Genomic DNA, 11,709 nt, shown 5'->3' with positions numbered 1-11,709 from the left:
TCTGGTTGCCCATGGGTTGTTTTTTCCAACATTTTTGCCCAATATCCCGGTGAGTGGGTCAGCGACTCTAATTTGCTGCTAATGACGTCGGTCGACCGTCGATAATTGAGTGTGAACATTTTCCCAGGTACCCGCTCGCGGTCAAGGACATTTAAAGTGTTTCCGATTTCCCGAAAATATCCCGCTGCTCGGCCAGCCTCAAAAACTCTCAGAAAAGTTGTTAGGAATCATTCCCGGCCATTAATTCGTTGCGGTCACAAGGTCGAAACGGAACCAAGCGACCCACTCACAAAACTCGATTGCTGCACTCGGGCTCCTAATTTCATAAATCCTGCGTCATAAAGTTATATTTAAACATTTTCGAATATTAAACTAAAGCCCAGGGAATCCCCAGCTCCACTGGGTGCCCAATGTTTATGGCTAATGCCACTTCCATCGGTGCCTCGCCAGCCCCCAAAGGGGTGTAATTACGAGCCATAAAAAGCGACCTGGCCGAGAGTCGACTGAAGCATGCTTTGGGTATTTTGCGCCTCGACTGCGTCAAAATTTTCCAAATATTCTGACACACTCGTGGAGAGCACAAGGAGTAGGTATGATGCACTCAGCAAAAAGTTGAGGAGTTGGAACAGAAACCAATTCAAGTGAGCCAATGCAGAATCAACATAGAATCTGGAAAGAATTTAATAGATTCTTCATCAGTTGAATTTTATGATAAAGATAATAGAGATTTTGCAAAGTGTATAAATTCCCTAGCTCACCTTGCAACTCTCGTCAACGCTGTTGGTTACCTTTGACCCCTTTTCCGCGCCAGGACGATGCTTTAATCAAATTATGCTACTGTAGTGAACAGCAGTGGCCTTGCAAGCGGAATTTTCCGCTATTCGCAGGCCAAACATTTTTGCCAGCGCGGACATCAATTTTAATTATTTGAAGAAGGAGCAGGTTTTGCATTTCACACGGCCGAGGTTAAGGCTGCGGTTTAGGAGCTTTTCCTTTTCCGCGGTCGGCCTTACCGCCATCCGATTAACGCAAGCTAACCAAAATCTGCTCAAAGAGATTCCCCAGATTGCCGGTGGATTTCCCAGGGAAACTGAGCGGCTTCTAAGGCTGCCGCCCTAAAAATAGTTTTGAGGTAACAATTGTTTGTTTGTTTCGCAGTCAAGCATAAACATTTTGTGACAAACAATCAAACAATTTGGCCTTTGATGTTGGATCGGGTGCTCTGCTGATTTCTGGCGAAAATCTCCAACCTCAGAGAAGCCGCCCCGCCTGCGATGTGACTTGGTTTTATGTTTAATTGTGCCAATTGCACAATGAAGTTTTCGGCGTCTTGTGTCCTTTTGTGCACTCGCCTGTGAAAGTGTCCTTTGAGGTTTGGTTTGGTTTGGTTTGTCCTGGCTCCGCTCCCTACCTGTTCACCCAGACTTCTGGCCTCAGATAAACGCCGCCTCAGTTGAGATAGTAGAACGATGATGACAATGTCTGAATGTCTCAATTGGAATCGAAGCCCTGTCGGTGTGCTGTCTTTGACCCCAGAATTGAGTTGTCTGTGCGGCAGGTTAAAGGATTACCTGCTCATGTGCCGACCAGCTCCCAAGTCAGCACTTTTTCCTGGCCTCTCCGGAGCGGGCCATCATTTGTCAGCGGCCCAAGCAGCCGAGCAGCCAAGTTGCCTGTCACCTCCGCTGTGGTGACACCATAATTTCTCGGCTAACTCTGAATTGTGGCCTTAATTGTTTGACTGACTTGTGGAAATGGGTAACAGAATCAATGCAAGTTGCCCGGCGATTGTTTATTGACCTTTGAGCCAGCCGACAAAGCCGATCGGCTCGAATGAAACTGCCGTTTAATGGGCTACTTTAGGGCCCACAAAGGATTACGGATGGAGCGAAAGGAGCTGGAGGAGCTGTAGGAGCAGGGGCACCGATAAGGTTGCCTAATGAGAAGCAAAGGTATAGCCACCTTTTACCCTGTTCCGACAAAATTAAGGTGATAATCAGACTCGAGCCGAGGACAATTAGTCGACGGGCTCAGGTGGCAAATCAATCGCGTATAATTCATGGATTATTTTGTCTGGCATTTAGTCGAGCAAAATGGGGTGAAAGTGATTGGATTAAAGGGAAATCATGGCAGTTTTAGGTGGATATTTCACAGGAATTCCACGATTACGTAAGCAGAAGGTGATGCAGTACAAAGCTGGATATTATTGTAAGTAAAAGGTTTTGACCCTTAGCCAAAATTGGTTTCTATATGTGCAGTCTGCAACATATGTTGCTCTAAATAAATTAAGAGCTTCCAATGAGTATGCTCATCAAAGCAATATCAATTACAAGCTACAATTCCATTTTATTTAAAGCAATTAACGCAGCGAGTAAATGCGATTCGATTTCCCCAAGAGACTTTCCCTTTCATATTTCTCAAACCTCGTTTTCACAAAGGGGGCAACACTTTGTGCGAGACTGTCTCAATTTGACACTTTGCAACTTTATTTCGCAGTGCCAGCCCCCCGCTTTGGCCCACCTAGCACCCCTTTTTTTTGGCGCTGCACACACCATTTGCCGGTACAATGTAAAGTGCCGTTGGAAAAATGTTCGAAATTTAATTAAACTACGCTACTTGAAGAGTGTTTGCCTTGGAACTTGTAAAAGCCCGCTGCCCGCGCGCCCACTTTCCCGCTTTTCCAGCTGTCAGTTTTCCGCCCCGCCCCACCGCGGCAGCTGTTAAGTGAGCGTTGCCAATTTCTGCATGCGTCACTCAAAAAGCAGCAACACCAACACCAATAGCCAACAACTCAACTCGACTCAACTGAACTCTTTTTTTCCTCAACTCGGCCCGGAACCCCCTGGATTTTTCCCTCTTTTAGCCAATTTGCCGCGCTTTTGTTGTCCAATGCGACAGAAGTGGCAATTTCTAATTAAATTATTCAGTTTTTTGGCCCCGCCAGCAAAAAAAAAAAAAGCGAAGTTTGATGGCGACCGAAGGGGCGAAGAGGTGCGGAAAGGGGGCTAAAAGGGGGCGGATATCGCTGCGGGTGGTCGACTTCAATGGCCTTCTCACTTGCATTTGAGAGACAGTCCAGCTGTTTGCCAAGTTTCCTTATTTTAATTTGGCGCTCCTCAAATTTTTATGAAATGGCTTCGTGAATATTTTCCTCGATTGCCTTTCTTCACTTTGAGTTTCTGAAGTTTTCTTTGTTAAATCTTGGCATTCGTTGCTTAAATTTCTCATCGGTAATATATTTTTTAGCATTGCACATTCTTAAGTCTATCAAAATGTCTCTTAAGCATTAAGCTGCAATTGATTTACTCAAATACAAACCAAATTTTAAATAATTCTTGCATAATAATGCACAAGAATTTTTTAAGATTTTTTTTGTAAATATATATAAATCAAGAAGTGATGAATTCAAACATTCTCGATGCTCAAAAACTTTAAACAAAACCCACCGTTTAAGTAAGTCCGCAAAGGAAACCATCATTATATCCTAATTAGATTGCGATATCTAACAATTTCCACCGCAATCCGTTTGCAGCAAAAAATAGACTAAAGAAACTTTTCTTATCACATTGCCAAAAGGGGAAAAAACTGGGAAAAATACGGAAAATTACATTTGAAGGGAGGGGGGTAGCGGTGGGGGCCAAGGGTAGAAATGGCGAAATAAAATTGCAGACGCAGTTTGAAATTGAACAACAAAAATGCATTTAGAAAATATTCAAAGAAAGGAAGGGGGCGAAAAGGGAGCCGGCAAAAGGGAGGATTCCAAGGCAGGAATGGCAGATAGACAGAGGCAAACTCTGGGTGGAAAATGTGGGTGGAAAATCGAGAAGGGCGAACCCACTGCCAGTTGTCAGATGTTGGGCCCGAAAAGTGTTTTCCACTTCTGCTGGCTGTTGTCTCGCCCTGGTGCGAATATTTCCGTTTCCGCATTTGCCAAATATGTTTGCCTTGGACCCTGCCACGCCCCTGCCGCCCCCTCGCTCTTGTGAGACAACAAACACTCGCTTTCAAACACTTTCGAACTTGCTTCTCTGGATTTGAGGCACAAACTTTTATGGCCATGCATCGCACATAAATGAAAGTTTTCCTTTTTTTGCCCGATCCTGGATCCTTGTAAAATGTTGCCAAAGTGTCTTGCAAATGGTCATGTCGTAGTCCCCCGATGAGGGGAGGTGTTTGCCGGGGAGTTTTATGTTGGTTGCACTTCAGCCCAAGGGTCAGCGGTCAATGGGAGTGAGTGAAATCAAAGCTTTTGTCAGGCAAAACAAGGAGTGTGGAAACTACTGGGTGTGGAAATGGTCGACCGAAATGGGAACGAAGTTAAATGAGGATAATATGTGGTGGGGTAGCAAGTTTAAGTGCGGCTTAATGTGGTTTTGAATAAAATAAAATTATTCAAGCACAAAACTCCTTTTGCAACACGCTGCTCATGAAAATTCTAAGGAGCAATCATATAGTAGGTTTAAGGATAGAATACCGAACTACGTCGGTATTGAAAATATTTCAAATATAAAATGTTTTTAATGAAATTATATTAAATATAACTACTATTGGGTATTTGCTCATACTCACCCACTTTTAAGTGCAAACTAATCCATCCAGTTGATTGGCAAACTTCGCTGATGTCGCCGCATATATCTTCCCTGGCCATCTACTACTCCACCTCCAACTGCCATCATTCCACCCGCTTCTGCGTCATAATTCTTCGCATTTCCCGCTCTTTTCCCCACCGAGTGCACTTCAATTACACGCCTGCTCCACCCTATAAATTCTTAACACTTCCTCTTTCTGGCCAGGTCAAGTCAAGGTGGAGAAGCCCCATAATGCCCACTTCCAACGCCCAGTTCCTCCCCCAACTTAACTGGTTTCCCCATTGAGGCTTAATCGTTTAATTGCCTGGCATAATTACGAAATGCAGCTCATCATCAGATTTCAGCTTGATTTCTTTTCACTCCCTCCTTTTCTCAGGCTTCTTTTCCGCTTCTTTTTTTCCCCATTTCAAGGCAAAGTTGCTCGGATTGCAAATTGACCCCACAACTCTCACTTAAACTCGCCCATTTGACCATCCACACCCCCGAAAAAGTCATCGAGCTAAATTGTCCTGCCGCCTGTGGGCTTTCCCTTCAGATAGAAAAGAAGCTGTCGGAAAAGAAGCTGGAAAAGTCAGAGGTTCATAACTCACGTCGATCGGAAAAAAGGGGGCAAGGAGTGTCGCATGAGGAGGGGAGCTGGAGGAGCTTATCTAACTGCAACAACTATAATTCGCTTTCAATTGATTTTGTTGGCTCTTTTTTTCCACTCTTCAGCTCAGCACATTTTTCTTCATTGATTTTCCCGTTTTTCTGTTGGGCATTTTCATAAATCGTTGCCATCCCCCGGTGTTTTTCTTTTTTTCAGGGTGGGGCTTTGACACTTGTTACAGTGTGTCCAGCCCACACCAGCTTTCACCCGGCCTGGACAAATGTGCATTAACGCCTTTGACCTGCATTTCCCGGCTTTCCCTTTTGGGGGTGGCTTTTCCTTCGCTGGGGGGAGTGATTGAATTTTGGTTGTTTCGCAAATATCCTTCTGCCTTGTAATGCACAGCTGACAGCTGCTTTTTCTTCATTAGCCAAGTCAACCCTCGGTCGGAAAACCGTACTCCCCCCCATTTAAATGGAAGCCCCTTTTCCTTTTCGCTGGCCAACGTCTTTTGTTATTTCTTTCGGTGGTGATTTTGAGGCGACCTTTTAAATTAGTTTACATGGCTGCTTGTAATGGGTTTTTCCTGGGCCTGCTTGACTCAGTTGGGTGGCAACTCTGTTCGATTTGCTGTAATGTCATATGTCTCAGCCACAGGCGGTCTTTTCGAGCGGGCGGACGTGGGGGGGTGGGGTTCCTAGAACAGGGACCGGGGGCAATGAACTGTAAGTAGTTTTGTGGGCAAGTGGCCATAGTTGGTGTGACATTATCTTGCGGGTAGAGGTGAGCAGGGGCTGCTTTGTTATTCATGTCCAATAATTTGTTTTCTGCAATATTCATTGCACGCTCTGCAGCCAACTGGATGTTAATTAGGGATCAACTTTATATGATGTTTATCTAACTCACATTGCCATACATTCATCTGATTATAAACTTATATAGCTTACATTGCGATACATTCATCTGATTATAAGCCTATACTGATTTGGCTGGGCATAACTTATTAGTAATTTGTATAATTTAAGTTGTATTTAAGAACTGTAACTTAATACGTAAATTGCCCTTAAATCTCCCAATTCAACACCTTAAACTCCCAATGTGGAACTGGAATCCTCAATAGATCAGGCTTTTAGCAGTCCCCACCGCCCATAAACTGGTGCTTTCTGGATTTCTTTGCAGCCAAGTTCGCCATAAATAGCAACTACTTACAGGACATAAAACACACCTCTGTGTGTGCCTGACCCCGAACAATTTATGGCCGCCGCGATAGCAGAGTCGGCACAAAAGGGGGGTTTTGGGGCCAAGTGTAATTATCAACGGCATTAACACCTTTAATTACGGCCAACTGCAGTGTGGAATGTGGGCTACAACGGGCAAACGCCTACCCATGGCAGGGGGAAATGGCCAAGGTGGGCGTAGTTGAGAGTTGGCTAAAAATGGACCAGCTGAGTATGCATATCACTCCCCACAACCGAACGCACCCACCACTCGCATTAAGGTCGCAGATCGGACAAAACAATAAGGAAGCCCAATGCCCCACATGGACATTAGAATAATGCAACAAAAGCGTATCAAGGATATGCATGCGAGTGCAGAAGGCACACCAGGATGCCGGCATGGCAAAGAAAAACCATTGGCAAATATGCTGAATACTGGACACAGTTGGAGAGATTTTTGGACCACTTGCGAAAATCCCCTCGACTCCCCCACAAAAGGTGACACAGTTGGGCGCTGATTTACGAGCCATATATATCTGCAATATATGGGGGACTAACAACTATATAGGTAGCTCGGTATCTTTGTAAAATGCACAGAAAAACTAGGATAATGCCGAAAGCTAAAATACTTAAAATATCATAAATATATCAACTCATATCTTTTTAAACTTATAGTTATGCAATCAAGCCCATATGCTCTAAGCTATTAATTGTTATAAGATATATATAATATATGTTATAATTATTTGTTCAGTGCACCTATGCTGCGTGTGTTTTCCGCTTCTGGTGACTTTGCATATTCCACTTGGGCGAAAATTTATTAGAAGAGGTCGAAAAACTGTAAAGTCATGTGCCGAAGGACGTGCAGGACACACTTGCACACCTCCAGTCGGCAACCTGTCCCCAGCTCCACCCCTTTCCTTGCCCCATTCCGCTTCCCGATCCCGATCCTGACCGCACCGCATATATACATATATCTCACCGCTCTTTGTATCTTCCTGCCACTCATGCATATGCAAATTGCACTGGCTGGCCATGTGACCCAGTTTGATTGTGGGCGTATAGCCCTCCAACCCCTCCACCACTGCCTACGCCCAACCACCACCCCCGTCGTCCTTGGAGCCTTGTCACCACCCACAATTCGTGCCTCGTTTTGTTTGCGTATTTTTCCCCATTTTGTCGCTGGAGCCTGCCGTTTCCCATTGTCGATTGTTTTTGCCTGTTGATGTTTTTGCATGACAAACAAAAATTATAATTGCACTTGAAATTGGCACATTGGGGCGGTGGATGGGTGCGTTTGTGTTATCTCACACGGGAATTGAGCGAAATCATTCGAGAGATTATTTCAGAGTTTCATATCCCAGCTTGCTGCATGCCACAAACGGAATGTGTAGGAACCTTGAACTACATAGATTGGGAAAACTCTCTACGAAGGTCAGAAAGTTAGTGAGTGATAACGATAAGATATGAGCACTGTCTGTTTTCTTTAGATACGGGTACAGATGCAAATAAAATCAGCCTTCCATTTTAAGGTTGAATTTTCAATGATGAACATATCATTGAGGGTTAGGTTATTCCACTTTCAGTTTTAAAAGATATTTGGATATCGTTCACCATTTTTGCCAATTAATGTCTTTAAACTGTTTTATTATCGCAAAACTATATTTTGTACCCAAAATTTTGTGGAAAAATAATATTTTCCTTAGACCTAATGAAGTTGCAGCAATAAATGTCAAATGTGGAGAGCACATGAACAGCTGTAAAGTAAGCAAAATTTCAATTGAAAAGGGGAAATGGATGGATGGCTTGCAGGATGTCCAGCTCAATCGCATAGCATCATTAACAGGACCTCTTCTCAGGGGCGGGGAATCGGGCTCAAACCCAATCTAAACGTATTTATGCAGATGGTTCTGAGCGTTCCGAAATGTTTTTTGGCTGGCTTACTTTTTCCGCACACAGATTTCAATATTCACGTGCGTGTGTGGGTGTTTTTGTGTTGGGTTTTTGCGAACACATTTTTCTCCTCTTGCCGTTTTTGGACCGTATCACTTTGACAAACATGCAGATTATCCCGGAATTATTAATTATTGTATCTGCAAACAAGCCTCGCCGTCAGCTGTCTTGTCGTGCGTTCATGTGAGAGTATGCCGATATACATAAAAGAGCATTTTGTATTATGAATTTTTGGCAACCGGCAAACAGGATGGCTAATTGGTAGACCACGTGAGATTTGTTACACAAATTTTACATAGCAACGTTGAAGAGTTTTAGTGTTTATGGGCATTCAATTAAACTTCAGAAGGCTTACATGGCACGGATTATTAAAGCACAAGTAAATTTTGTAATTAAAATTTCTCTTTTTGTAAACATTTCCAATTTAACATTTATGTATGTACATTGTATGTACATTATGTACATTTATATGTATTTTATAACTTTCGTGTGCTAGCTACTACTTGCGAAACTATTGTACCCACGAGCTACTTTTCAGCACTCGCATTTTCATCCGAAAGATAAATCTAAGCTTAAAAGATTTTGGAATCTTTTGCAAAATGTTTGTTTTGGCTGGAGCTAAAGATATGTTTTATGAATGTTGTATGAACACATTTGATACACTTTTAAGTCGCTCTACTTTCGTATCTTTGGGTTTGGCAATTTCTCCAGAGTGCTGGCAGCCTTAAGATACTTTTCAGTTTGCATCTTTTCTGCGGTTTTGCTCCAAAAGTTCTTCGAGTTTTCAGAATGTGCGTGTGGTCGCCATTTCCCAGCACTACCCCGCAGTTTTCCCCCTCCATTGGTCAATCACTTAATGCGCCTTTAATTTGCGTGGCCTTTTCTGCTTTTGGCCCCCAAGTTGCAGGGAATGAGCCGCTAATGTGTTTCGGCTTGGTCCCCGGGAAACAGGCAAAGGCAAACATATCACTTGACGCGCCTAATGAGTCTGGGAGGGGTGGACTTTCCAGGGGGGTTGGGATTTTCCGAGGAGCGCAGCATGGATATTACCGTTAGCGACTTTGACTAAGTTGCGGCCAAAAGCATTTGTCGCTGCTGCTGTCGACAAATAACTATTTATAAAGAATTTCCCTCCGTTCTGTAAACAACTTGTACGTGCACAGAAAGAAAAAGTAGTTTATAATAGTTTTGATTATATTTGATTATATTAATTGTAAAAAAATAAATAAATACATTTTAATTTTTGTAACATTTGGTTAATAAAAGATATTGACTTTGCATTCTTTAGGCCCTAAGATATATTACATGAAAATTCCTCTAAGTGTAGCCCATTCAAAAGATAGGCCCCCACATTTTCCACACTCCACCTAATTTTTTCATCTGCTTTCAGCAACTGGCATAATGGAATTGCATTGAAAACAAACAGTTAAGAATGTTTATAAACAAAACACAGAAGGAATGCGGTGGGTGGGTGGCGGAAAAGTGGGCGGGGCTGGGGCCAAAGTGGCGCAGAAGGTGAAAGTATAACGATAAACGTAAACAGTAAGTGGAGGTGCGAAAAAAATGCGTAAACACAAATCGCATTGCAACAAAAAAAGAGTGTGCACCAGTCAGCAACATGTTGCTAAGGCGCCAGCAACTTCTACGGAGAGAGAGAGAGAAAGAGCGCGAGAGAGACCGAGTTCATTTTCGAAGTTCGAACTTCGAAAGAGAGTTCTTCTTTGGTGATATGAAAAATAACATTGAATTTTCATGCCGGCTGGTGTTGTTGTTATTGCACTTTTACATGCAGCTGAAAAACAGCAACAATGAAGAAAAAACCAGGAAAATGCTGAAATCGCTGCCTCCCCCTGTTTTCGCCACCACCACTCCCATCAGACATTGACCTTGATAGTGGTCGTTGTTTTTGTTGCTCTTCTTCACTTGATTGAACGACCAAAAGTTGTGTTTTTGCTTAACGGTAAATAAAAATGGTAATCGATATGAAGAAGTATAATTTAGTTTTATTGGGACATTTTCGAATGATACATTTTTAATGGGCAGATGCAGTAATTGATACCCTTAGATGAGTCATTTAATGAGCTTATTATTCAAAAAGCCATATGCTAAATCTGTTTTCAAGCATCAGTCATACTTATTATCGCCCGACTCTCTTTAAATCTGCTTTAAGTTTTTATGGATTTAATTCAGAAATCAAGAAATTAATCTCCAAACTTAAGCAACATGAAAAATGTTGAGTTACCATTTCCACATTATGTGTTTATATTTTTTCAATGGGCTTGGCTTTTCTAAAATATGATTATGGTGTTTATCATGTTATTGACTGTCACAATATCACAGCTAAGGAACTACCTATGTTTTCCTGAAACTTTCCATAAATCGTCATAATGGGCTCGCTAGATAAATAAAACAAGAACAATAGCATATATGTACATACATATGTATGTATGTACATAGATACAAGCTTTTGGGTAACACCTAAAATTTAATTGGAATTGATTAGGAATTAAACAAATATTTTTTAATGGTTGCTGAACTGCATTATTGTAATTCTTTTGGGATATGTACAGCTGTGTTCAAAAAAATAGCAGTGCTTGGGACCTGCGAGTTTAAGTTAAAAAATTCCTATGATTTACAATTTTAATGGTCAAATTTTTTTTATAATATCGTTAGGTATTTAATTTCAAACAATTTAGCAAATGTTTCACTTTTATTTCTTCAATAGTTTCGAAAATATAGATTAAAACAACATAATAGGTAGAAATTCAGGTGTTCACTAAAATAGCAGTGCTATGAAAAAATATTAAAAAAAAATCATCTTGACAAAGAACGAACTTAGTTTTTCTTTTTAATGTGTTAATTAGGGCCTAATACTTGGTTGGATAGCCTTTGTTAGCCAGCACAGCCTTACACCCACGTGACATGGAGTCCACCAGGTCCTGCCAACGTTTGGGGGGAATTTTTGACTATGCATCCTGCACAACTTGCCAAATCTGAGCCTTAGACGTCGGGGAGTTTTTCGACACATATTGTTTAATGTCCCCCCACAGATTTTCAATCGGGTTTAAATCGGAAGATGATGCTGGCCACTGCATTACATCTATTCTATTTCGGATGAACCTATTCCTAGCCGATGAGCTTCTGCGTTTCGTATCATTATCCTGTTGGAATGACTATTTTAAGGGTATATTATATTCAGAATATGACAGTAAGACATCACTAAGTATATTTGCATATGCGTTTTGGTCTATAATACCATAAATCATATGTTATGGACTCATACCATTGTAAAAAAACAAGCCCATACCATAATTTTCGGTCCACCATGGTTGAAAGTCATCAGTGGGTGTTTTGGGTGGTA

Source organism: Drosophila mauritiana, chromosome 3R (assembly GCF_004382145.1).
Source record: "Drosophila mauritiana strain mau12 chromosome 3R, ASM438214v1, whole genome shotgun sequence".
Taxonomy (NCBI): Eukaryota; Metazoa; Arthropoda; class Insecta; order Diptera; family Drosophilidae; genus Drosophila; species Drosophila mauritiana.
Note: the sequence above shows the minus strand (reverse complement) of the source record.